Source organism: Zea mays, chromosome 4 (assembly GCF_902167145.1).
Source record: "Zea mays cultivar B73 chromosome 4, Zm-B73-REFERENCE-NAM-5.0, whole genome shotgun sequence".
NCBI lineage: Eukaryota > Viridiplantae > Streptophyta > Magnoliopsida > Poales > Poaceae > Zea > Zea mays.
In genome coordinates this window covers 240,028,195-240,055,280 of record NC_050099.1, presented here as the reverse complement: position 1 = coordinate 240,055,280, position 27,086 = coordinate 240,028,195, and positions in this window count along the sequence as shown.

Below are 27,086 nucleotides of genomic sequence, written 5' to 3'. Positions count from 1 at the left end.
GTAATCAGCTCGCGGCCTACTCTCATGCCCTTTATCGCTTACTTTCAACTCGAGCATCGGTCTCTTACAAATTTCAGCCATGTCTTTTCTTGCCTTCATATTATCTTTCGTTTTATCAGTCACATCGAAACATGTGCTTATGATGCTTTCCGCAACGTTACGCTCTTGGTGCATCAAGTCTATGTTGTGCGGCATGATCAAGGCTTTTGCATACGGAAGCTCCCATATTGATGAAATATGGGTCCAGTTGTGGTCCTCCCCATAGCCTTGAAACCTATCATTTTCTCCTTGCTTCAGACAAGCATGCCATGCCATTATCTGCGGTGCAGTTTGCCTCTTTGGTGGCCCATTTCTGATTTTGGCTCCACTTCTGAATGCAGTAAGCGAATTCCTGAAATCATGCTTGAATGGAGTCCAACGTCGATGAGCATCAAAGAATGACACTTTCCCACCATGCTTCAATCTGAATGCATCCGTATCATTCATACATATGGGACAGCACAACCGACCATGAACACACCATCCAGACCAATCTCCATACGCTAGCAGATCATGCACTGACCACAAATAAGCAGCGCGCATGGTAAACTCCTTTTCAGTATGACTGTCATAAGCCTTCACACCTCTCCACAATTGTTTCAGCTCTTCAATTAAAGGGCGAACAAACATATTCAGCTTTGGCCCTGGATGCTCGGGGCTTGGGATGACTAGTGCAAGGAACATGAACTCTTCTTTATTGACCAACTCAGGAGGAAGATTATATGGCACAATGAAGACAGGTCAACACGAGTAAGGGCTTGCACTGGTATTGAAAGGTGTGAATCCATCCGTCGATAGACCAAGCCGTACACTCCTAGGGTCGTTTGCAAATTCGGGATCAAACTCGTCAAATGCCTTCCACGCATCACTGTCCGACGGATGGACCATTATGTCTGGATCAGTGACGAGACGTACACCATTCTTTTGCCACGTCATATGCAGAGCTATTTCCTTGTTGAGGAACAACCTTGAAAGCCGAGGAATGATGGGCAACCGACGAAGTTGCTTAGCTGCGACCTTCGTAACTACCAATTCACCCTCATCATTTGTCACCTCGACATATCTAGAAGCTTCGCAATGCTTACAACGGTCCAGCTTGTCATCCTCCTCAAAGAATAGCATGCAACTGTTGGGACACACGTCGATCTTCTCATATGTCATCCCAAGACCAGCCAACATCTTCTTTGCGAAGTACATATTCTTTGGCAACTTATGATTCTCCGGGAGAACCTCGCCCATCAGTTGGACGATGTCGTTGTAAGCACTGTTTGAAATGTTGTGCTTCGACTTTATCGCCATTAGTCTTGTGAGAGTCCCAAGAACTGACATCTGAGTGTGCTCGTGCAGTCTCTCTTCTCCTGCGGCGAGTAGCCGGAAGAATTCCTGAGCATCGCGTGGAAGCTGGCCCGGCTCCTCAGCGTTCATTTCAACATCCCTACCAAGATCATGCAACATGTCATCCATCCTATCATGATCGTCATCAAGTTCCACCTCCGCGTCAACGTGTTTAATAGACTCTCCATGCCGGTACCATACAAGGTACTTCGGCATAAACCCACTTTTGCAAAGGTGTTTCTCCATTTCTTCCTTCTTCTGAGGCCACTTGTTCTCGCATCGATTGCAAGGACACTTCACTAGACGACCAGTTGCATCTTTGAAAGCGTGCTCAAGAAAAGCCTTTGTTACACCCATCCATTCATTCGAATGTGCCCCATCCTTTCTCCACCCGTCATACATCACCCTCCGATCACCGTCCATTTCAAAGGCTAAACAAAAGACAAAGAACATCAACGATCGTCCGTGGCTTAGGTGAAATCCCTATTAGGTAAAGGTCCTAAACCCACCCAAGAGTTTAGGCCGATGCTTGTGATTTGTGACGTGTATCCTACGATTGCCGCGAAATTTCGGCAGCATAACCTCGCTGCTCTCCAAGCACACGCCTGAACATGGTGTGTTGGAGAACAACTGGGTTACACAACCGAAATTTCGCGTCAATCGTAAGGCACATGTCACAAATCACAAGCATCGGCCTACACTCTCAGGCTGTCCAAAATACGTGGACAATTCCGGAACGGCAAACCTCACAAGCCAATGTGACGTTCGCCGTTCCCGAACGGGTGACACATACGGTTCGCTATGGTTAACGATTAAAACTAAACTCTAAACATTAAAAAAAATCGGAGATTAAACAAAAGACATCACCCTCTGATCACATTGAGGATTAGACAAAGAATGCAACGACACAACCATAAGATAGAAGTGCCCTATACGCCAATGGCACAACCATAAGACAGAGGCTCGTCACGGCCGCCACGGCACGCCACGGCCGCCACGACCGCCATGAGCATCAAATGTGGTGTGATAACAATCTTACAAACAATCTTACAAACAATATTATATACGGGGAGGCTCACCGCGGTGAACGAGGGCGGCGTGGACGAACGGCGTGGACGAACGGCGAGCGCGGCGTGGACGAACGGTGGGCTCTCTTCTTCGCGACGGCGGCCACGGGCTCCCTTCGCGGACGGCGGGCTCTCTTCTTCGCGGGCGGGCGTGGGGCTCGACAGGCGTGCAGGGGCGAGGGGCGCGGCGACGTGGGGCTCGGCGGGGTGGGCGTGGGGCTCAGCAGGCGTGCAGGGGCGAGGGGCGTGGCTGCCGGGGCGGCGTGCAGGCGTGCAGCACGGCGTCGTGGGGGCGCGGGAGCTCTGCGGGCGGCGTCGTGGGGCCGGGCGCGGGAGCTCTGCGAGGGGCCGGCGGTGCGTCGGCGTCGTGGGGCCGGGCGCGGGAGCTCTGCGAGGGGCTGGGCGGCGCGGCGGCGTCGTGGGGGCCGGGCGTCGTGGGAGCCGGGCGCGGCGGCGTCGTGGGAGCTCTGCACGGCGGCGAGGGGCGCGGGAGCTCTACGGTGTTGGCGTGCGGCGGCGCGGCGTGGTGAAAGAATGGTTTGAAACGAGCGAGAGAAGGCTGGGTCCGACGATGTAGGGCTTTATTTTCGTCGGCCTCAGTGAGGCCGACGAAAATACTGGTCGGTCAACGACGTATTTTCGTCGGTTTGGCCTCGGCCCACGAAAATAAAGTTATTTTCGTCGGCCTAGTGGCCGACGAAAATAATAAAACATATTTTCGTGGGCCTGCCGACGAAAATATTAATGGGCCCACGAAAATACGTTTTATATTCGTCGGCCACTAGGCCGACGAAAATAACTTCCTTATTTTCGTGGGCCGGCCGACGAAAATATACCGGCCCACAAACTTTTAGGCTTTTCCTGTAGTGTGTGAAAAGAAAGCATTGCTAAATGTAACACCCACTTTGTAAGAAAAGTTTAAACATAGAAATTATATTCCTTTATACATATATATGTTATCTATATTTATCATTCCATGTGAACACCACAATTAAACAAATAAATAAATGATAAAAGACACCCACAGATAATACATGCATCATGCTGGGGTTTTATTTGGTATACATTTTGTGACAACATAAAATAACAAAGAATATATTAATGCTCAAATTAGAATTTGAATCCTAAAGGAAATTCTAGATTTGAAACAAGAGGGGTAAATACTTACATATAAGATCAAACAAAAATATAAATTAATTAAGTCAGGTTCATATTGGTATTCAGAATTATACAGTAGATTTAAGTATGAACTCCACACATAAGTTCAAATTTGGGATTTAAATTTGAAATTTAAAAGGGAAAGTAAGAAATATAAAGAAAAAAAAGAAAAATAAAAGGGTGAAACCAGTGCCTGGGCCGGCTCAACCCATTCGGCCCAATTGGCTTCATCTCGCGCGCGGCCCATTCTTCCCACTGTGCTGGCTCGTTTCCCTTGTGCGCACCACCGGCCCATTTTAGCCCATCCTCGCGTACCGACCGCCGGGGCCCGCATTCTCGCCTCCGCACTCGCGTAGCCCATGCCATAGTCACAGCGCTACGGGGCCCACCGACCAGCCATTCATTGTGTTCCTCTCCTCGGCTGCGACGGCTGGTGATCCAGTGCTCCGCGCCTGCCGCGCGAGATACCCGCTGACCAGACCCACATCGCGATTCTGCCGAGAAAAGGAGATTGACCTGGGCCATCGCTATAAGACCCAGTAAAGAACTCGTGCGCCGTCAACCAGTGACCATCCTCCCCTCCGCCATTAGAGTCATGAGGAAGAAAGATAATGCTTCCGTGAATCACCTGTCTGGTGCAAGGGAGGGACGTAGGAGCGCTGGAACCGTGGTGCTCCATCGAGTGCTACGGGACTTCACCGGTCAATCCTCGGTGCATATCGGAGGCCAACGTCGTCAACTACCGCATCCAAGGATGAAAATAGGAGCTCTTCTTAATCCCGGGCCAGCTTTGCTTTCCTCTAGAAGAGACAGGAGCTCGCCGAACTCACAAAGCTAACTTCGCTCGCCGTTGCGGTCTTGCTACGTAGTTCGGTAAGGTGCTCCTCCAATCCTCGTCCCTTCCACCGCTGGTAGTGTAGTGAAGGGTGTGTCCGCGGGGCAGGGGCACGCCGATCCGGCGCGCCAGATTGTTACGCGCGCGCGCCGCCGCTATCCTGGCCGCGACATGTTCCGAGGAGGAAGACAAACGCCTGCGTCGTTGGATGATCATTGAATGGTTCAGATCACACCGAGTATACCAGTTCAGTTCAACGTCGCGGATCCGTCCGATCTAAATCATGTGCACATGATTCGATTGTAGGTATTTAAATCTTGTCCGTTGGTTGCTAATCTGGCGGTTTCGGGCGCATACCGATTCAGTTCAAGTTGGATATAAGCAAATCTGTCGATGCTAGATCATGCGGCCCTGGTTACATACCGAAACATTATAAGTCAATTCTAATCTTGACCGAGGATGCGTGATCGGACGGCTGATCTCCACTCATACCCCTTCGGCCGTGGCAGTCTTTCAACAGAGTCCTCAACCTTTCAAGGATTTAACCCGCCGTCCGTATGGATGTGGCTCTCAGTCTTAGGACGTTTTTCGCAGAAGTCCCTTGACTATCTGTAAATTGTGCGCCCAGTCCAGAGAGTTATAAAATCAGGAAAATGAATTAGAAAATGAGTTTTTAATATAAGAACAATTTCTATAACTTGTATAAATCATAGAAAATTCATATGAACTCCAAATTAAACCATTCCAGTCTCAAAATTTTTTGTAATATTATTGTCTATCACTTAGTGTCTCTGCTTTGGTATGAAAACAGTAAGAAAATTGATTTCTCACTTAATCCTATTTTAAGCATGTAAAACCTTTGGAAATTTATATCTTCAAACCTATAACTCCGAATTTAATGATTCCAGATCCTATGATCTTATTTTAATGTCTAGAATATTATTATGTATTTTATTTACATGTTTGGTGTGATGTTAATTTTTGCTATACTATGTATGTATTATGTTGATGCGAGTAGACGAGCAAGTCATAGAGGATCCTAGGGTCCAGCAGATAGAAGTAGCTGAGCAGGAGCTCATAAAGGCAAGTTGTGCCCTTGATCCACTTTTGTTACCCAATAATATTCTTTATTATCACTATTCAATGCATAGGTTTAATTTTGATGGGACCCAATAGGTCACCCTAGTTTGTTTATCCATTTTACCTTGTTTACCTCTGAATCATATGGGTAGTTATGCTATTGCTTTACATGGTTTTGGGTTAATATTTCATTATATCCATGTTCCTGTTATTTTGTTATTTTATTTATGTTCATGTCAAGATCATTAATGTTAATTGGAACATGGAGCTTAACTTGAGAAACACGTGCCACCACAAGGGTTTAATGGGCCGCCCTTGGCCAACTAACTAGGAAAGCTAGTGGAAGACTACCTTACCCGAAAGGGGCAAGGGCAGTAGGGGATTGCATGCAAGGAGGTTCTCGGGTTGATTTTGCTGCGATGGCGGTCAGACGGGGGATTCTTGCAAGTGCTCTTCCCATAAACTGTAGCGGGTTTTTGGAAGCTAGTGGAACTTTGTAAAGGCCTCGTAGTGGATCCCTAGCCATTCACCTCGGTAGTGTCTAAGGGTATAGCTAGCCCTGGCGACATGGGATACACGACTTGTGGGTACAGGGTACAACCTCTGCAGAGTGTAAAACTGGTATACTAGTCGTGCTCGCGGTCATGAGTAGCTCAGGACTCTGTGATGATTAATTTATGGAACTTAAATTCAATTTGTCATTTGCATTGCATGGGATTATTATAAATTTTGTTCCATTATTTTTTATTATGGTTTGGTATTTACTTACATTTAGTAATTGCTAAAAAAACTTTGACCAACTTTAAAGGCAATGCTCAGCTTTAAACCCCTGTTGTTGATCAGCTTTTCACATCACATCAACTCCCACCTTTGGTGAGTTCATACCACATTATTCCCCACAACTTGTTGAGCGATGAAACTGTGTGAGCTCACCCTTGCTGTCTCACACCCCCACAGGAGAAGTGTAGGTGGTTCAAGATGAGCCACACATCGAGGAGTTCGATTCGATCTAGGTGGCGTCTCCCAGTTGACTTTCTGGCGCCAAGGATGGACTTTAGATCCTGTTATATTTATCTTTTATTTTGTAAGACTTCTGCTATGTAATAAATACTCTGATTATATTATGATATTTATCTCTATACACTCTGTTATTATATATGTTGTTTTCTTGGCGCATGTATGAGATGCACCCGGCTTTGTCTCTTAAAGCCCGGGTGTGACACTGAATTTGGTGGTGAAGTCAATTATATTTCTTGTTTTGTATCAATCCTGAGGTTTTGGATTTGTATTTGCTAAATGAACACATACCTACTATAACTACTATGTATTGCTTATACCTTGGTGGCTTTCTGTTAGTGTCCACCTTAATTTAATATAAATTTCTCTATTAAAGAAGTTCAATCGACAAATTCGATCAATCAGTTGCACAAATTTCCCTATTATACACCAGCGGATACATGTCGCATGTCACATGATTACGAGTACAAGATGGGATGGGGGCAATTGGTCTAATAACAAGTAGAGTCCAACAATTAACTTATGTAACCGGAGCACTTTTTGGACTATAAAAAGAAGTGTAGACTAGGATCCAACACAAGGTTCACACACCGCATGGAATTAATCTATTACGCCAAGTTTGCAGCAGAGTTTGTAACCTTGTAGATATAATCTATTATCAGTAAGAGGACATAGGGTATTATGCACACTATGGCCCAACTTTTTTATAAAAATCCATGTGAATTAGGTTCTTAATGTCATGACCCTATAGACATGCTCTATGTGGCAAGACTCGCTCTTTGATCCTATAGCTATTATTTCTAGTCTCTTTGCTCATATAGCTATCATTTCTACAATACACTTGGTACCCTATTATCTTTGTTATGACATTTGGCATCATTCGTGGAAGACCTGGCACCTATAGTAGGGTTCTGCGTGCATGTCATCTTCTACCTTCCTACTGCTTGGATCAGAGCTCTAAGACTCTAGCTCTAGTAACATTAACTATGACCCCTAACACCTACACCATTGGTGCCTGGCCTAGTCTTGTCAACCATTATTGCCTTGTGTAGGGGGACACGACATTTGGCGCACACAACACTACATCGACAGAGTTTGACTCTTCTCGTGTCCCTCCAATGAAACACCACCCTCAAGGAGCATTGCATCATGTGTCTCTACTAGCACGTAAAGATCATGACCATGCATGACATGCCACTCCACTGGCTTCGCCCTAAGCTCATAAGGAGGAGTCCACTCAACTTGAGGGGTCCTCCCTATATCCTCTGTCATGCCATGTCCATCGATGCCTCAATTTCGGTGCTAGAAGTGGGCTTGGTTCACTCGATGCAACCGAAGTAATCCTTCGCAACCCCCTTGCAGCGGAAGCTAGCGAGGTTGTCACTAAGCAATGGTAGTACAATGTTGCCAAATTTATAGTTGTAGCTAGGGCCAAACCTAGTTTGCCTCGCATGGGGAAGCCTAGCATCTTAGGGTTGACCCACATTGGTACACAAACCAAGTGGTCACGTGCATTGACTATGATTTCCCTACTATAGACTGCCCAGAGGTCCTTTCAAACTCTAGAGATGTGCCATGGGGCATCGCTCTAGCCACAATATGTAACACCCTGAATTTGGGGGTATAAATTTTTTTTCTAAAATCTACCAAATTCAGGTGTTACCCTTTGCCTCTCTCTAGTCTCTCTCTCTACCTTAGCCTTTTGATTAGAATTAGGTTAATTTAGCGGAGGAATTTATTATTTATTTTTGTCAAAACTTATGTGAGTCATGAATTGTTGCATCATGTTGAGCCCAAAATACTCTTTGAATTGATGGACATGTTTGACTTGGTTTGAATTTGAAACTTGGTTTGAATTTGAATTGCAAACCCTAGAGAAAATTAAAAAAGCAATTAGAAATTCCCTGGAAAAAGAGAAAACCAATTCAGCCCAAACCGGCCCAGTCCAGCCCAGCGAAGCCGCGCGCGCGTGCCCGCGCTGCCTGACAGGTGGGCTCCACCTGTCAGCGACGGTTTCTTTCCCCACGTGCCCTCTCTCCCTCTCTCCTCCCTCTGCCCAGTGGGATCGGGTTGTCGGCGCAGGTCGCCTGCTCGCTCGCGCGCCCCTCCTCCATCTCTGCCTCGCGGGCCCGTTTCGTCTGCACATCGAGCCATTCCCTCGACGCGCTCGCTCCCCCTAGTTGCGCCATGGGGCCACCCTGTTTGCTCCGCCTTCCACGCGAACTGCCATGGACCAGCACGCACGCATGCCAAGATCCCTGGCCACATCACCTGCCCACGCACCCTAGGTCCCTTTTAAGCACCGCCCGCACCCGCACTCGCTTCCCTGCCTCATTTCGCGCAAGCTCACCCTCTCTCGTGCTCTGCTCTCACCGCTCGGCTTCACCGGAGTTTTGCGCCCACCGTGCTGGCCATCCAACCCGCCAGAAGCCGCGCCAAGCCACCCCAAGCTCCGTCCCGAGGTGAGACATCCGCCCCCGTGCTTGATTTTCCTTATTCGCGCCTGACTGTAGCCAATTTGGCCTCGCCGGAGTTTGGCCGCGCCTGCTCGCCGTGCCCCGCGCGGTGTCCAGCCAACTCAGTCCCGTCCTATGCCCTGATGTTGACCCATAGCGCTCCCCTACCCTCACCGGAACTAGACCGAGCCCTATCGCACTCGATTGCCTCTCCCCGCGGTCGTGATTCCTCGCTGGAGTTACCCTCGACCCGCCCGGAGCTCTCCCTCCGTCGTTCTCCCATCTCTAGCCCCGGTCTCGTGGCTAGAACCCCACCAGTGTGTTCGCCGGGTTCTCCTCGCCGATCCTGGACAACCTTGGTGACCTCGGAACCGCTGTAGCCCACACCTGCCCCAGTACGGCGACCTCACCGCCATGAGCAAGAGTGGCGTTGCCCACAGCTGTTAACCCCTCCGGTGCTTGATTTCGGTCGTTCGATCTCTATTGCGCGGTCCGGATCACTGGATACCGCTTCTCGCATGTGCGCTTTGCGCCTGGACCCACCTGTCGGCTGCTTGTGCCTCTGGCACTGGGCCCGACCGGTCAGTCCGCTTCCCCGCCCCCAGTCGCTGACCACCCTAGCCCGTTGGTCAGTGCGCGCCCGCGTCCGCGCGCTCGCCCGTGGATCTAATCTCAGTCGTTGATCATAGATTCGACAGCTGAGGAAACCCCGTACCCCTTCGCGCGGCGGTTTTGCTAAAGTACCCCTCGGGTTTCCGAGAATCAACCCGTCGTCCCTTGATTTCGCGCGCAGGCCCCTAGAATCTTATAAATAGACCCCTCGCCTTTTAAATATTCATAGATTTGGACCTAATTTTGTATTTCAAACTTCAAAACTTGTTCATTTCATATCTTTTTCATATGAACTCCAAATTTAGTGATTCAAATTGCAAAATATTCATAGGAATATTCTCTATTCAAAGATATTATGTTCATCCACAGTCTGTGCACTCTAATTTTATGTCTAAGCTATAGGTTAGTTTATGTGTTAATTTATTTGTTTAATAAAATAAATAAATAAATAAATAAAAAGGAAAACCCTAGTGGTAAATGAATATTTAATCTTGTGAGATTAATAATATGTAGTCTATGAGTTTATCCCTGGTTTAACTTTTAGGTCTCATTAAAATGAGTAGAATCAGACTATGTAATCATAGAGATAAACAACACTTAGAGAATAACAAACTACTGAATGTGATTAGTTCACCTTATAACTTAAACTCCCTTTTGAGTTTATACTTTTTCTTTTGGAGATATGTTCCATTGTTTGTACATGTATGGTGTGCTGTTCATTTTTCATTTACCAAATGTATTGAATGTATGATCGCTTTATTTAAACGACGAGCAGCCCGTGGTTCCTGAGTGTGTTGTCGAAGATCTTCTTGAGCAACAACCTAGTGAAGGCAAGTGTCCTCTGACCTATTATATCCTATTTACTTTATAATTCACCGTTCTGCAATACATTATTGAAACCTAAGGATTGACTAGTCTGTATTTACCTTATCCTTGTTTACCTTTTGGGTTATCATGGTTAGCTATATGCTATCGCTTCAACTTAATCAATGAACATGATGTAAATATTTATGATACGGCGATGTTATCCCGATGATGATCTTGTGATATTTTAGGGGACTCAGGCCATTTTCCTGAGTACCTCTCCGTAAGGACCTGTTCGTTGAGTGACCACCCGGGATAACAGTGCAACCATGAGGGTGGAATGGGACGCCCTTAGCTAAATAATTAGATGAACCTAGGGGTGTAGTTGGCTTTGCCGGAGGGCCGTCAATGGGGGCCCGGGCATTGTGCTCGCTCTGCCAAGGGGGGTGCAGAGGTTCATTTGATTTGGTTTTATTAGTCACCCACCTTGGGGAGCTGTACTGCGTTTGTATGACTGACAAAACCTAACGAGCAGCTATGCACCAGGGGAGTCTTCATAAAGGCTACGTAGTGAAACCTTGCTGACTCACCTTGGTAGTGTTTGAGGGTTTGATCGACCCGAGGCAAAAAGGAATCATGACTCGTGGGTAAAGTGTGCAACCTCTGCAGAGTGTTAGAAACTGGTATATCAGCCGAGCTCACGATTAAGAGCGGCCTTGGGATGCTCTTTGATTAGAAGAACTTTGGATACTTTATGATGATGTTTAATGACGATGGTTATAATTATGATCTCTGGTATTTCCTCTTGGAGGGAGTACCTTTGGGTAATAACTGGGTTTATTACTAAAACTTGGCTCTACTATAAGTAATAAATACTTGACCAACTAAAAGCAACTGCTTAACCTTAACTCCACATACAGATAGTCCACTTAGCCAAACGGGACATTTGCTGAGTACGTTGATATGTACTCACCCTTGCTTTAAAAACCACCCCACCCCAGGTTGTTTGTAACACCCTGAATTTGGGGGTATAAAATTTCTTTTCTAATATCCACCAAATTTAGGTGTTACTCTCTCAGTTCTTCGCTTTCCTTCTCTTTTTCCTAAAAATGAAGAATTATTTTGTTTTTATATCGGCATAAGCCTCGTAAAATAAAACCCTGAGAGAGTCCTTGTTTGTTGCATAGCATGTCAGAATAGCAGTCTCCTTAGTATGTTCATTTATTGTGTCTTGGCACTCATTCAAGATTCTCGAAGCTCATTTGAATTTCGAAGTTTATAAACCAAAACCTAAATACCCGATAGCAAAAGAAATAAGAAATAAATAAATAAAAGAGGAAGCTTCAACCCCTCCCTTCCCCTTGGGCCCAGCCCACTCGGTCGTCCTCTTCCCCCTAGGGCCCACTCGACGCACGCGGCCCACCAACGCGTCCCCGCGCGGCCCACCCCAGCTCGCGCTCCCTCTCCTGCGGTCTAGCGGTCCATCCCACACGGCCAGCCCAGCAACTGCGCCCCTAGGCCCAGCCGCCTAGCCCAGCCGCGACCTCCCCTGGCGGTCGCAGCGCGCGCAGCCCAGCGCTCCAAACCCTAGAGCCGTCGCCTGCAAGCCGCTTGCCCAGCCACCTGCGCGTGCTCTCTCTGCCGCGCAGAGAGCGGATGCGCTCGCCTGCCTTGAGTGTGGTGGGTGGTTGCAAAGCGACGCCGTCGTCACCGCCATTCGATGCGGTGAGCTCACCCCTCTCTCCTCTTGTCCTCTCCTTGCCCCGCCTCCCACTCTCTCTCTCGTGGCTTACTGCCGGCGCAGCAGCAGCCGTCTGGCGCGGACGCGCGGCCCCGACTCGGCGGCTCGGCGGGGCACCGGCGTGGCGGCACGCCCCGGCGAGCCTCCCCAGCCAGATTCGGCGGCCTGGCGTGGCGGCGCCGCCCAGCCAGCCGCTCCTGCCTCCATGCCCGCGGCGCGGCAGCCCTCTCGGCACGCGGGCGCGGTGCTCTGGCACGGCCCCGGTACGGCGGAGTGCGGATGCGACCCCCGGTGCCGATCTGCCCCCCCCCAGCGCTCGAGCAGCCCCGACGCGCAGGCTCGTGGCAGCTTGCGGCGCCCTCGCACGGCCCAGCCGCGGCCTCCCTGACCGGTTCTTCCCTAGTGCGCGGCATGGCCGAGCTCCCCTCGTGCGCGGCGCGGCCAGCGCGGCTCGAGCGGCCCCGGCGCAGCTGCTCGCACCCTTGCACGTCGCGCAGCACTGGTTCGTGGGTGAGATGGATTGTGGCCACATGAGATCCCATCGTATTGAATCGTGAACGAGTACGTATTCAATGTGTATGCATAGCAGACACATCTGATCCTGTTCTAATTGTGATAACTTCGTAATCATGTCGAATGCACGTTAATAATAGTATTTTGTCGTATCACAGGTTTTGGCTAACTAGTGTATTGTTTGTTTGTCTAATGGTTAAAAAAATGACATTCTAATTTAAGTGTAGCTTTAACTTGCCCTTTTATAAATACCTATTAATATGATTACGTCGATTCAAATGTTTGTGAATCAATACTTGTTTAGTATAAACACGACATTTATTTAGTGGTTCCCGTGCTTCGTGCGTGCTGATTTATATGTCATTCGCGCGATGTCGCGCATATGGATTCACGTGTACTGTTCCGCACGTGGTGTCGTGCTGGGCCATGCGTCGTCCTCACGCTAAGTCGTGTGTATCCGCGTGTGGTTTGTGCATCGTTCGCACGTGCCGTTCACGCATGTCGCACGTGCTATTTCACATGTGTCGTTCGTGGGTGTCGCGCGTCCTGTCCGCACGCGTTGTCGCTCGATGTTCGCGCGTATCGCATGTTATCCGCGCGTGAGATTAATCCATTTGCTTATCATCACTCATGGCAGTTAATTAACTATTTAATCGTCCACTATTAAACTAGTAAGTTAGTCATAACTATATAGTAGTTTTAATCTACATTTGATGTCAATTAATGTGATTGCGTTGAATTAAATATTCTAACTAATATTTTTAGCGTAAACGTTATAACTTCTCGACAGTAGCTTCGACTATCGCGGTTCTTTTCCTTGCGTAACCGTGGAAGCGCTCTCTATTTTATAATTCTTGTTTTGATAATATTTTATCTTGTATGGTGTAATGTTCTTATGCAAGTATATGTTTGCTTGTGTCTGTTTATATTCGTTGCGCGTCGTGAATAGATCATGAGCCGTTTCCGAGCTTCGAGGAATCGACGATCAAGCTTCGGTGACCAAGAGATTGAACTCTCCGAGTTCTACGAGAATGGAAACCCTAAGCATATGTTTGGTGAAGGCAAGTGTTCTCTGACCCATTATGTCCCATTTACTTTATAATTCACTGTCCCGCAACTATGAACAACATAAGGATTGACTAGCTTTCTATTTACCTTGTCCCTGATTACCTTTTGGGTTACTATGGTTAGCTTCATGCTATCACTTTACTTTAATCAATGAACATGATGAGATACAATGACGATACTATGGTTTTATTCTGGATATGATGATATACTTGTGGCATTTAAGGGGACTCGAGCTGTTTCTCGAGTGCCTCTCCGTAAGGACTGGTTCGTTGGATGACCGCCCGGGAAAACAGTGCAACCATGAGGGTGGAATGGGACGCCCTTAACTGAATAATTAGAGGAACTAGGGTATAGTTCGCTTCGTCGTCGTGCCATTAATGGGCTCGGTGTATGCGACTCGCTCTACCAAGGTTGGTTCGCCCCTTGGGGAGGAGTGTGGTGCATTTAGAAAACCTAACGGGCGGCTACAGCCTCAGGGAATCTTTGTAAAGGCTTCATAGTGAATCCCTGGCCATTCACCTTGGGAGTGAATAAGGGTCTTGCAAGCCCAGGCTAGAGAGGGAATCGTGACTTGTGGGTAAAGTGCGCAACCTCTGCAGAGTGTTATGAAACTGATATATCAGCTGTGCTCGAGGTTATGAGCGGCCAAGGGTGAATCATGGCTACTTTGTTTACAGATGATGATGAGTATAATGTTGGTTTCTATTGTGATTATGATTATGATTATGGTTTCTGATATTCTTTCCGTTTGGAAAGAGTACTTTTGGGTTAACAACTTGGGTTAATGTTAAAACCTGGCTGTCTACTAGTAATAATTACCTGATCAACTAAAAGCAACTGCTTGACCTTAACCCCACATAAAGCTAGTCCACTTCAGCCAAACGGGACATTTGCTGAGTACGTTGATGTGTACTCACCCTTGCTTTCACAAAACACCAGGTTGCCTTTGATGCAATCTATGCTCAGGTAAAGAAAGACAAGAAGGCGTCGAGGTGGATCTCCAGGAGTTCCAGGACGTCAATGAGTTCGAGGATTAGGCTAGCAACCTCCCCTAGTCAGTTGCCTATGGTGGGTTGTTTACGTTGGCTACGTTTCGATTCTGTGTACTTTGATTTATATTATGTAAATGGCTCTAGTCTGTAATATTATTACTTCCTCTTTATTGTAATTCGAAGCGTTGTGCTATGATGAGTCAATTATGTAATTGTTGTGTACGTGAATTACTGATCCTGGCACGTACATGGTTCGCATTCGGTTTACCTTCAAAACCGGGTGTGACATTGTCCCCACTATATTCAGTGCTTAGGAGGAGATGCTGGCAACATGGAGGACTTTGAGGAGTTCTAGGACTACGACGAGTTCTAGTTATCTTAGTGACAAACCCATAGTCAGCTGCCTATGAAGGCCTTATCTTCTATGTTTTGTATTCTGCACTTTGATTATGTTAAATGACTATATTATAGACTCAGTGGATGTCTTGGACATCTTGATGTAATAAAAGTACCTTTTCACCATTTATTTTGAGCAATGTGTCATGATGTCAAATTATGTAATCTATGTGTACGTGAGTTTTTGATCCTGGCACGTACATGGTTCGCATTTGGTTTGCCTTCCAAAACTGGGTGTGACATAAATGGTACCAAAGTCTTGCTGACTGTAGGACCGCTAACCTAGACTAGAATGGTCGCCCTATGGACTATAGACCTCTACCCTTACCTTGATCTTTATCGTCATTTCAAAAGTTAGTCATCTTAACCAATTTTATGTTATTACTTATCTTACAAATTTTTGTCTCACTTTTCTTTCTATTTACTTGCTGGTCACATGGTTCTACTCTCACTCTTGTGCTTACGATGTCTTTTGTAGATGGCCCGTATTAGATGCATTGCACATAAGTCAGTGATCCCCATTTTGCCCTCTCGTCTGGCGGAGCGCCCTCTGCGCCGCACGGTGACAAGTCAGTCTAGCCATCTTGAGAGACTGCATCGCCGCCTGCACAAGAAGCAGGAGCGCTAACGCTAGGAGCAGGAGCAGCAGGACTCTTCCCCCTCGCCTCAGCAGGAGGTGGAGTCTGGGAGTCAGCCTTCCCCTGCACCTCAGCCAGAGAGCCTCGTGCAGTACCACAGGGCATCCCTACTGCTGGAGGAGACCTTGACGGAGACGACGACAATGACGCTGGTGGTAGTTCGAGCCACATCACGGAGCTCTCGAAGGAGCAAGAGCCGGAGGGATGGATCGCTAGACCCATCACTTGCGACGATGCTCGTGGGTTTCACTTCCACGACGCTCTCGACACCTTGTTGCGTTGAGCCTTCGACCGACACACTTGGTCTATTGAGTACCGTTGTGTAGACTACCAGCATCGTCACAGATTATACCCGGATCAATGGGAGGCTACTTGCTTGGTGCGTCGTCCGCACGATGATCTCTAGGGTGCAGAGGCCTTCTCAGAGCATTATTCTATCACAGAGAGAGATACTGCCGAGGGAGCCATGCAAGATGCTACACGACGTGCACTTTCGTAGTATTGCTCGTTGTTCAGCGGGATAGCTGATGGCCTCGACCTGAAGTACTACCCTCGTTGTTCGACCGGCAGTGTTGGAGGTGTGATTGTCTCGCCCGTTGGTGAGGGCAATCCTAGGCTGAACAGCATGGTCAACCTGGTCGCTGTGCTCAACACCGAGCTGGACCACGCCCTTGGCAAGTTGGGCAACGTTTGGGCGGAGGTTATGGAATTGCGTGTTGAGCGCGTAGCGCGCCACTATCAGGATGGTGGTTCTCCCGATCCTGTCGGGATTCAGCACCCTTATCATTCGCCGCTCCGTGGTCGCTTTGATTACGACACCCCTGAGTGCAGAACCCAGATAGATTTAGAGCCATAGATCGATAGAGTCATATTCTGTAAAAATTCTTAATTCAGTGTCTTGGTCTTAGTCATTCTTAGTTAGAGTTAGTTTGCTTATCATATGTTTTGATGCTTGTCATGATGAACTTGTGATGAAGTTGGATCTTTGTAATGATTGTCATCAAGGTGTGGGCATCCCCTACAACTTGATCTAGTTATTAATAAAGTCAGTTATTTAGTTGGGCAATCCCTTTATTTCCACTTTCCTCTTTATCTGAGAAGTTGTGTTTGAGAGTCAGTGAAGTTGATCAATTGTTCAGTACTATGAAGATTTCCATATATTTTTTCTTATGTTGAAAGACTGTAGAGTCAGATCTGATGTGTGTGTGTGATTTCTACAGATGTCTGAGAACAGGCGCAGAGGTGGAAGATGTGCTCAGCAGGAGCAGCAGGCACCTTAGGAGGAGGTAGCTCAGCAGTAGTTGCCACCACCACTCCCGATGACTATTGAGCAGATGTTCCTGATGCAAACTCAAGTAGTCCAAGCGATTGGTTAGACTTTAGCAGCGATGCAGCAGGTGCAGCAACAGCAATCCGCACCTCAACCTCTGGTGCAAGTTTAGATGCCACAAGTGCCTAGAGACAAGCGATCAGAATTCATGAGAGGCCATCTCCCTGTCTTTGTCCATTCTGTTGATCCCATGGACGCTGAGGATTGGTTGTGTACCGTGGAGCGTGAGTTGCACACTGCTCAGTGCAACGATTGTGAGAAGGTGTTGTATGGTCCCTGACAGCTAAGGGGAGCAGCACAATCTTGGTGGGAGTCCAACCTCGCCACCCATGCCGACCGTGAAGCCATAACCTAGGAGGAGTTCAGGGATAACTTTCATCATTACCATGTGCCTGAAGGACTGATGATAGTAAGGAAGGAGGAATTCCAAGCGTTGAAGCAAGGTCCGTTGTCTGTCAGTGAGTACAGGGACAAGTTTCTGCAATTGTCACGCTATGCACCAGAAGATGTCAACATAGATGCTAAGAGGCAGTACCACTTTCTGAGAGGTTTGGTTGATCCCTTCAATACCAGCTGATGAACCACACTTTCCCCACCTTCCAGCATTTGATCGACAGAGCAATCATGACTGAAAAGAAGCGTCGGGAGATGGAAGACAGGAAACACAAGATTGGTGGATTTCAGGTCAGGAGTAGCAGCCGTCCCCGCTACTCAGGCAACCCACCTCAGCAATTCAAGCAAGGTCACCAGCATCAGCGCCAGAACCAGCAGCAGCAGTACCAGAGGCAGTTTCCTCAGCAGCAGCAGCAGCAGTACCGTCAGAACAACCCACAGGGAGGAAATCAGTACCAGTGTCAGAGCAACCAGGCACCTCGCCTTCCTGCCCCAGCAACCAACCAGAACAACCAAGCATTTCCAGTGCAAGGAGGAGGCCGCACATGTTTCCACTATGGGGAACAAGGCCATTAGGCAAATCATTGCCCAAAGAAAGCGGCTCAGCATCAGCCAGCTCCCAATGCCCCTGCTAGGCAGAATGCAGTGCAACAAGGAGGCAACAACCATGGGCAGCCTTGTGCCTAGTACGGAAAGGTGAACCACCTGGAGGCCGACACAGTCCAAGAGACCCCATGAGTGGCACTAGGTATGTTCTTAGTCGAGTACCATTCTACAAATGTATTATTTGATACTAGAGCAACACATTCTTTTGTGACTGCATCATGGGTAGAATCACACAATATACCAGTAGCACCCATGTATCCACCTATGAGGGTTAGTTCAATTGGTGGGAGAACCCAAACAGATAGATTTTGCCCCAGTGCAAGAATTCAAATAGGGGGGATAGAGTTCCCCGCTGATCTAATAGTTATGGGTAACCAGGATGCGACTATAGATGTCATCCTAAGAATGAATTGGCTAACCAAATATCAAGCAAGTCTTAGCTGTGACAAGAGAACGGTGAAGTTAGTGTCCTTATCAGGAGAGGAAGCGTTAGTGGAATTGGTCTTGTCTGGACCAAGGAAAGGAAGCTGTCACCAAGTCACCGCCCATATTGAGGAAGTCAAGCCATCAGAAGCTATCAGTGTAGTATCAGAATTCTCAGATGTGTTTCTCGAGGAGCTGCCAGGCATGCCCCCTGAAAGGAAAGTTGAATTTGCCATAGAGATTATACCTGGTGCTGCCCTATTTCCAAGAGAGCCTATCGAGTGTCCGGACCAGAATTGGTGGAACTTAAGAAGCAGATTGTTGAATTGTTAGAGAAAGGCTACTTCAGACCATGTACCTCGCCTTGGGCAGCCCTAGTGTTATTTGTGGAGAAGAAAGATGGTATGAAGAGGATGTGCATTGATTAGAGATCCTTGAATGAAGTCACTGTCAAGAACAAGTACCCCCTGACCAGAATTGAATACCTATTTGATCAGTTGAGAGGAGCCGGTGTGTTCTCAAAGATAGATCTGAGGTCAGGTTACCATCATCTCAGAATCTGACCTTCGGATATACTGAAGACAACGTTCATCACCAAATATGGACTATATGAGTTCACTATCATGTCATTTGGTTTGACAAATGCACCAGCTTATTTCATGTACCTGATGAACAGTGTGTTCATGGACTACCTCGACAAGTTCATAGTGGTGTTCATCGATGATATCCTCATATATTCCCAGGATGAGCAAGAGCATGAAGAGCACTTAAGGAAAGTACTACAGAGGCTACGAGATTGTCAGTTGTACGCCAATCTTAGCAAGTGTGAGTTCTGGATCAGCGAAGTCCTATTCTTGGGTCATATTATAAACTGAGAGGGATTAGCTGTGGATCCAAAGAAGGTAGCAGTGATTCTAGATTGGAAAGCACCAAAATATGTCCAAGGAATCAAGAGTTTCATTGCAATGGTCGGTTACTATCAGTGTTTCATTGAGGGTTTCTCCAAAATTGCCAGGCCAATGACAGCCTTGCTGGCAAAGAAGGTTGAGTTCAAGTGGACCCCAGCGTGCCAAGAATCATTTGAGACGTTGAAGAAGAACTTGACAACAACACCGGTATTGATTCTTCCGGATGTTCATAAGCCATTTTCAGTATATTGTGATGCTTTGTACACCAGACTGGGATGTGTGTTAATGCAGGAAGTAGTGGCATACTCGTCCCGCCAACTGAAGATTCGTAGGAAGAATTACCCCACACATGATCTGGAGTTAGCAGCGGTGGTTCATGCACTGAAGACTTGGACGCACTATCTGTATGGGCAGAAATGTGACATCTACACAGATCACAAGAGCCTCAAGTACATATTCACCCAGTCGGAATTGAACATGAGGCAGCAAAGATGGCTAGAGTTGGTCAAAGATTATGAGCTGGAGATACATTATCACCCAGGCAAAGCAAACATGGTTGCAGATGCTTTGAGCAGAAAGAGTCAAGTCAATATGTTGGCTGCTCACCCGATGTCGTATGAGCTAGCAAAGGAATTCGACAGGCTGAGTCTCGGATTTCTGAACAACACTCAAGGAGTGACAGACGAGCTGGAACCCACTCTAGAGCAAGATATCAGGAAGGGCCAGAAGGACGATGAGAAGATCAACAAGATCCGGCAGCTGATTATGGAAGGGAAATGCCTAGATTTCCGTGAAGACGTAGGAGTGGTATGGTTCAAGGATAGACTTTGCGTTCCCGACATCAAATCGATACGAGAGCTGATTCTCAAGGAAGCTCATGAGACAACATATTCTATACACCCTAGTAGTGAGAAGATGTACCAAGACCTGAAGAAAAGATTCTGGTGGTATGGAATGAAAAGGGAGATAGCAGAATATGTGGTTGTATGCGACAGTTGTTAAAGAATCAAGGTAGAACATCAGAGACCCATAGGTTTGTTGCAGTCATTGCAGATTCCTTAGTGGAAATGGGATGAGATTGGGATGGACTTTATAGTTGGTCTACCCCACACTCGATCTGGTTATGACTCCATCTGGGTAGTAGTGGACCATTTAACAAAGACGGCCCATTACATACCAGTCAAGACCACCTATAACAACGTGGTGTTGGCAGAACTATATATGTCTCGAATTGTATGCTTGCATGGCGTTCCAAAGAAGATAGTATCAGATAGAGGCACCCAATTCACTTCTCACTTTTGCCAGCAGTTACATGAAGCTTTGGGCACACACTTGAAGTTTAGTTCAGCTTATCACCCGCAGACAGATGGTCAGACTGAGAGAACCAACCAGATTCTTGAAGATATGTTGAGAGCTTGTGCATTGCAAGACAAGTTAGGTTGGGACAAGAGGCTACCGTATGCAGAATTCTCTGACAACAACAGCTACCAAGACAGTCTGAAGATGTCCCCGTTCCTAGCACTCTATGGGAGGAATTGTAGAACTCCGTTGCATTGGGACCAACCCGGCGAAAGGCAGGTGTTCGGTCCAGATATTTTGCTTGAGTCTAAAGAGAACATCAGAATGGTTCGAGAGAATCTGAAGACAGCACAGTCCAGACAGCAAAGCTATGATGACACCCAAAGACGATAATTGAGTTTTGAAGTGGGAGATTATGTCTACCTAAAGGTGTCACCCATCAGAGGAATCAAAAGATTCGAAGTCAAGGGCAAGCTAGCACCTCGATACATCGGGTCGTACCAGATCCAAGCAAGACGTGGAGAGGTAGCATATCAACTCAACTTACTAAAAAGTCTGTCAGTTGTGCTTGATGTGTTCCATGTGTCTCAGCTGAAGAAATGCTTGAGAGTGCCAGAAGAGCAGTTGCCAACAGAGGACCTTGAAGTTCAAGAAGATCTGACTTACATTGAGAAGCCAACTCAGATTCTGGAGACAGTAGATGGGGCCACTCGAAGAAGCACCATCAGGATGTGCAAAGTCAAATGGGGCCATCGCTCAGAGGAAGAAGCAACTAGGGAAAGAGAAGACGATCTGAAAGCTAAGTACCCTGAACTCTTTGCTAGCCAACCCTGAATCTCGAGGGCGAGATTCTTTTTAAGGGGGATAGGTTTATAACACCCTAAATTTGGGGTATAAATTTCTTTCTAAAATCTACCAAATTCAGGTGTTACCCTTTGCCTCTCTCTAGTCTCTCTCTCTCTCTAACTTTACCTTTTGAGTAGAATTAGGTTAATTTAGTGGAGGGATTTATTATTTATTTTTGTCAAAACTTATGTGAGTCATGAATTGTTGCATCATGCTGAGCCCAAAATACTCTTTGAATTGATGTGCATGTTTGACTTGGTTTGAATTTGAAACTTGGTTTGAATTTGAATTTAAAACCCTAGAGAAAATAAAAATAAAAGAAATTAAAAATTCCCTAGAAAGAGAGAAAACCAATTCAGCCCAAACAGGCCCACTCTAGCCCAGCGAAGCCGCCATGCGCTCGCGCCGCCTGACAGGTGGGCTACACCTGTCAGCGGCGGTTTCTTTCCCCGTGCGCCCTCTCTCCCTCCCTCTGCCCAATGGGACCGGGTTGTCGGCGACGGTCGCCTGCTCGCCCACGCGCCCCTCATTTGTCTCTACCTCGCGGGCCCATTTTGTCAACGCACCAAGACGTTCCCTCCGCGCGCCCACTCCCACCCTCGTTGTGCCGTGGGGGCCGCCCTATCAGCTCCGCCTTCCCAGCGAACCATCGTGGACTAGCGTGCACACACGTCGAGATCCCCGACCACGTCGCCTGCCCAAACACCCTAGCTCCCTTTTGAGCACCGCCCGCACCCGCACCCGCACTCGCTCCACTGCCTCATTTCGCTCAAGCTCACCCTCTCTCGTGCTCTGCTCTCACCGCTCGACTTCGCTGGAGTTTCGCGCCCTCCGTGACGGCCATCCAACCCGCCAGAAGCCACGCCAAGCCACCCCGAGCTCTGTCTCGAGGTGAGACATCCGTCCCCGTGCTTGATTTTCCTTATTCGCGCCTGATTGTAGCCAATTTGGACTCGTCGGAGCTCCGTCGTGCCCTGCGTGGTGTCTGGCCAACTTAGTCCCGCCCTATGCCCCAATGATGACCCATAGCACTCCCCTACCCTCACCGGAACTAGACCGAGCCCTATCGCACTCGATTGCCTCTCCTCGTGGTCGGGATTCCTCGCCGGAGTTACCCTCGACCTGCCCAGAGCTCTCCCTCCACCGTTTTCCATCTCTGGCCCAGGTGTCGTGGCCAGAACCCCACCAGTGTGTTTGCCGGGTTCTCCTCACCGATCCTGGCCAACCCCGGTGACCTCGGAACCGCTATAGCCCACACCTGCCCCAGTTCAGGCGACCTCACTACTGTGAGCAAGAGCGGCGCCGCCCGCAGCCGTTAACCCCTTCAGTGCTTGATTTCGGTCGTCCGATCTCTATCGCGCGGTCCGGATTACTAGATACCGCTTCGCGCAAGCGCGCCCTGTGCCTGGACCCACCTGTCGGCCGCTTGTGCCCCAGGCACTAGGCTCGACCGGTCAATTCGCTTCCCCGCCCCCGATCGCTGACCGCCCTAGCCCGCTAGGCAGTGCGCTCGCACCCACATCCGCGCGCTCGCCCGTGGATGTAATCTCGGTCGTTGATCATAGATTCGACGGCTGAGGAGACCCCGTACCCCTTCGCACGAAGGTTTTGCTAAAGAACCCCTCAAGTTTCCGAGAATCAACCCGCCGTCCCTTGATTTCGCGTGCAAGCCCTTGGAATCTTATAAACATACCCCTAGCCTTTTAAATAATCACAGATTTGGACCTAATTTTGTATTTCAAACTTCAAAACTTGTTTATTTCATATCTTTTTCATATGAACTCCAAATTTAGTGTTTCAAATTGCAAAATGTTCATAGGAATATTTTATGTTCTGATAAATTATGTTCAACCACAGTCTATGCACTCTAATTTTATATCTAAGCTATAGGTTAGTTTATGTGTTAATTTATTTGTTTAATAAAAGAAATAAATAAAAATGAAAACCCTAGTGGTAAATGAATATTTAATCTTGTGAGATTAATAATATGTAGTATATGAGTTTATCCCTAGTTTAACTTTTATGTCTCATTAAAATGAGTAGAATCAGACTATGTAATCATGGAGATAAACAACACTTAGAGAATAACAAACTACTGAATGTGATTAGTTCACCTTATAACTTAAACTCCCTTTTGAGTTTATACTTTTCCTTTTGAGATATGTTCCATTGTTTGTACATGTTTGGTGTGTTGTTCATTTGTCACTTACCAAATGTATTGAATGTATGATCCCTTTATTTACACGACGAGCAGCCCGTGGTTCCTGAGTGTGTTGCCGAAGATCTTCTTGAGCAACAACCTGGTGAAGGCAAGTGTCTCTGACCTATTATGTCCTATTTACTTTATAATTCACCGTCGCGCAATACATTATTGAAACCTAAGGGTTGACTAGTCCGTATTTACCTTATCCTTGTTTACCTTTTGGGTTATTATGGTTAGCTTTATGCTATTGCTTCAACTTAATCAATGAACATGATGTGAATATTTATGATACGATGATGTTATCCCAATGATGATCTTGTGATATTTTAGGGGACTCAGGCCATTTTCCTGAGTACCTCTCCGTAAGGACTTGTTCGTTGAGTGACCATCCGGGATAACAGTGCAACCATGAGGGTGGAATGGGACGCCCTTAGCTGAATAATTAGATGAACCTGGGGCTGTAGTTGGCTTTGCCGGAGGGCCGTCAATGGGGGCCGGGCGTAGTGCTCGCTCTGCCAAGGGGTGTGCAGAGGTTCATTCGATTTGGTTTTGTTAGTCACCCACCTTGGGGAAGTGTACTGTGTTTGTACGACTAGTGAAACCTAGCAAGCAGCTATGCACCAGGGGAGTCTTCGTAAAGGTTACGTCGTGAAACCTTGCCGACTCACCTTGGTAGTGTTTGATGGTTTGATCGACCCGAGGCAAAAAAAAGGATCACGACTCATGGGTAAAGTGTGCAACCTATGCAGAGTGTTAGAAACTGGTATATCAGCCGAGCTCACGGTTAAGAGCAGCCTTTGGATCCTCTTTGATTAGAAGAACTTTGGATACTTTTATGATGATGTTTAATGATGATGGTTATAATTATGATCTCTGCTATTTCTTCTTGGAGGGAGTACCTTTGGGTAATAACTAGGTTTATTACTAAAACTTGGCTCTACCATTAGTAATAAATACTTGACCAACTAAAAGCAACTGCTTAACCTTAGCTCCACATACAGCTAGTCCACTTTAGCAAAATGGGACATTTGCTGAGTACGTTGATGTGTACTCACCCTTGCTATAAAAATCACCCCCACCCCAGGTTGTCCCCACTGTATTCAGTGCTCAGGAGGAGATGTTGGCAACATGGAGGACTTTGAGGACTTCCAGGACTACGACGAGTTCTAGTTATCTTAGTGTCGAACCCCCAATCAGCTGCCTATGAAGGCCTTATCTTCTATGTTTCGTATTTCGCACTTTGATTATGTTAAATGACTATGTTATAGACTCTGTGGATTTCTTGGACATATTAATGTAATAAAAGTACCTTTCCGCTATTTATTTTGAGCAATGTGTGATGATGCCCAATTATGTAATCGATGTGTGCGTGAGTTTCTAATCCTGGCATGTACATGGTTCGCATTCGGTTTGCCTTCCAAAACCGGGTGTCACACAATAGCCCTAGGCCTTATGACAGTCAGTTGTGAGGTGATAAGAGGAACATTGTGTCCATTGTTGTCATCCTAGTTACAAAGCCATATGAACCCTTTCTGACGTACTAACTTAGTTAGGCTAGCATCCCTTTCTGCACTACTGGGGCCTGGCTATAGTGTTTAGGATTTAGGTAACCAAACAAACTATGTTGCATTATTGCAGACTATCTAAGGTGGTATCTAGGCTACCAAGCAGTCTCATAGTGCCTAATCATACAATGTCAGCACTATACGACACTAGTATTTAGTAGTGTCCGTGCCGGTCTAGGTACTATTTCGCTTTAAGAGATCAAAAGGTCTAGGACATATTTAAGATTATAAATATAATTTTCAAAACATGAATATTTATATCGATATGGACTAGATTTATCAAATTTAAAACCACACCAAATCACAATTTACAATCACATACACATATCATAATCGCATCCACATAGCACCGGTTCATCTAAGTCGTGTCTAATCGTGCTGACCACTTAGCCATACCATTCTCGTGCGAGTCCACCATGCTAGGATGATGGCCTAGACACAACACTAGACCTTGTGCCATGTTAACATACACACTATCTGCGTGATTGGTTGTCGTGCCAATATTGTCATGATAGACTCAGCCTGGCTCCGGAGCGAAGCCCACCCGTGGCGTATGATCTTAGCCTGGCTAAGGGCTACTTTTGTCTCCGTGCGACCTAGCCCAGCGGCTGGTGCAGCCATCCAAACACAGGTTGCATGCATCCGCAGAGACTGGTTCGAATGCAGGCATCTAATCATGCAGTATATAAATCATACCATGCCGTATCGAAGCACTTTAGATCGTATCGTGCCCATCTTCCCATTTATTAAGACACCTCACTTGGCCATCTAATAGCTTGATGGCACATTTTAGTCAGTGTTAGTTGTTAGAATATAATATAAGTGAATTGTTCACCTCCTCCCATCAGCTTAAGTTTTTGGGTTGTACTGGTTGGTGCATGCAACTTAATATGGCATTGGAGCCACGGATTTTTTTGTGAACTATGTCCAACCAGTTTTCTTCCTCCACCACCTCCTCTCTCACCAATCTCATGGTGTCGTCCATGGCAATGTCTCTTGCTTACATATCCCTTCGCCATGCCATTACAATTCGGCTTTGGAAGGCCAACTATCTTCTTTGATGAGCATAGCTTCTGCCCTATCTGCGCAGTATGAAACTGCACCTCCCCAACAAATTGCCACCTCTACCGCTGCTGGCGTCGATCTGGTTCCTAATCTAGAATATGATAAATGGTTCAACCTCGACCAACAAGTGCTGAGCGGGCTTCTCTCAACCATGACTGAAGACATTCTTCGGGATCACTATAGGAAACACCTAAATTTTTGTGGGCCAAAAACCCACGAAAATAAGCTTAAACCGACGAAAATAGCCGCCAAAAATAAGTTCGACGAAAATAATCAACTATTTCTGTCGGTACCGACGAAAATGACCTATTTTCGTCGGCTTTCCCAAGGCCGACGAAAATAGTTGGTCGGCTGACTATTTACGTTGGCCTCGGTGGCCGACGAAAATAGGAACGTGATTTCCGTCGGCCCCGGTGGTGGCCGACGAAAATAGTTGGGCAGTATTTTCGTCGGCCTGATTGGAGGCCGACGAAAATTCATGATACCCCCCACAAAACAGATTTTTCTGCACCTTTTAATTGACAGCAAAATACACAATTCACAATACCACATATACAGATTCACAAGCAAAATACACAATTCACAAAACAAATTCACATATACATATCACAAAACACATTCACATATACATATCACAAAACACATTCACATATACATAAATAGTCCATAGTCCATAAGTCCATAGTCCATACATAGT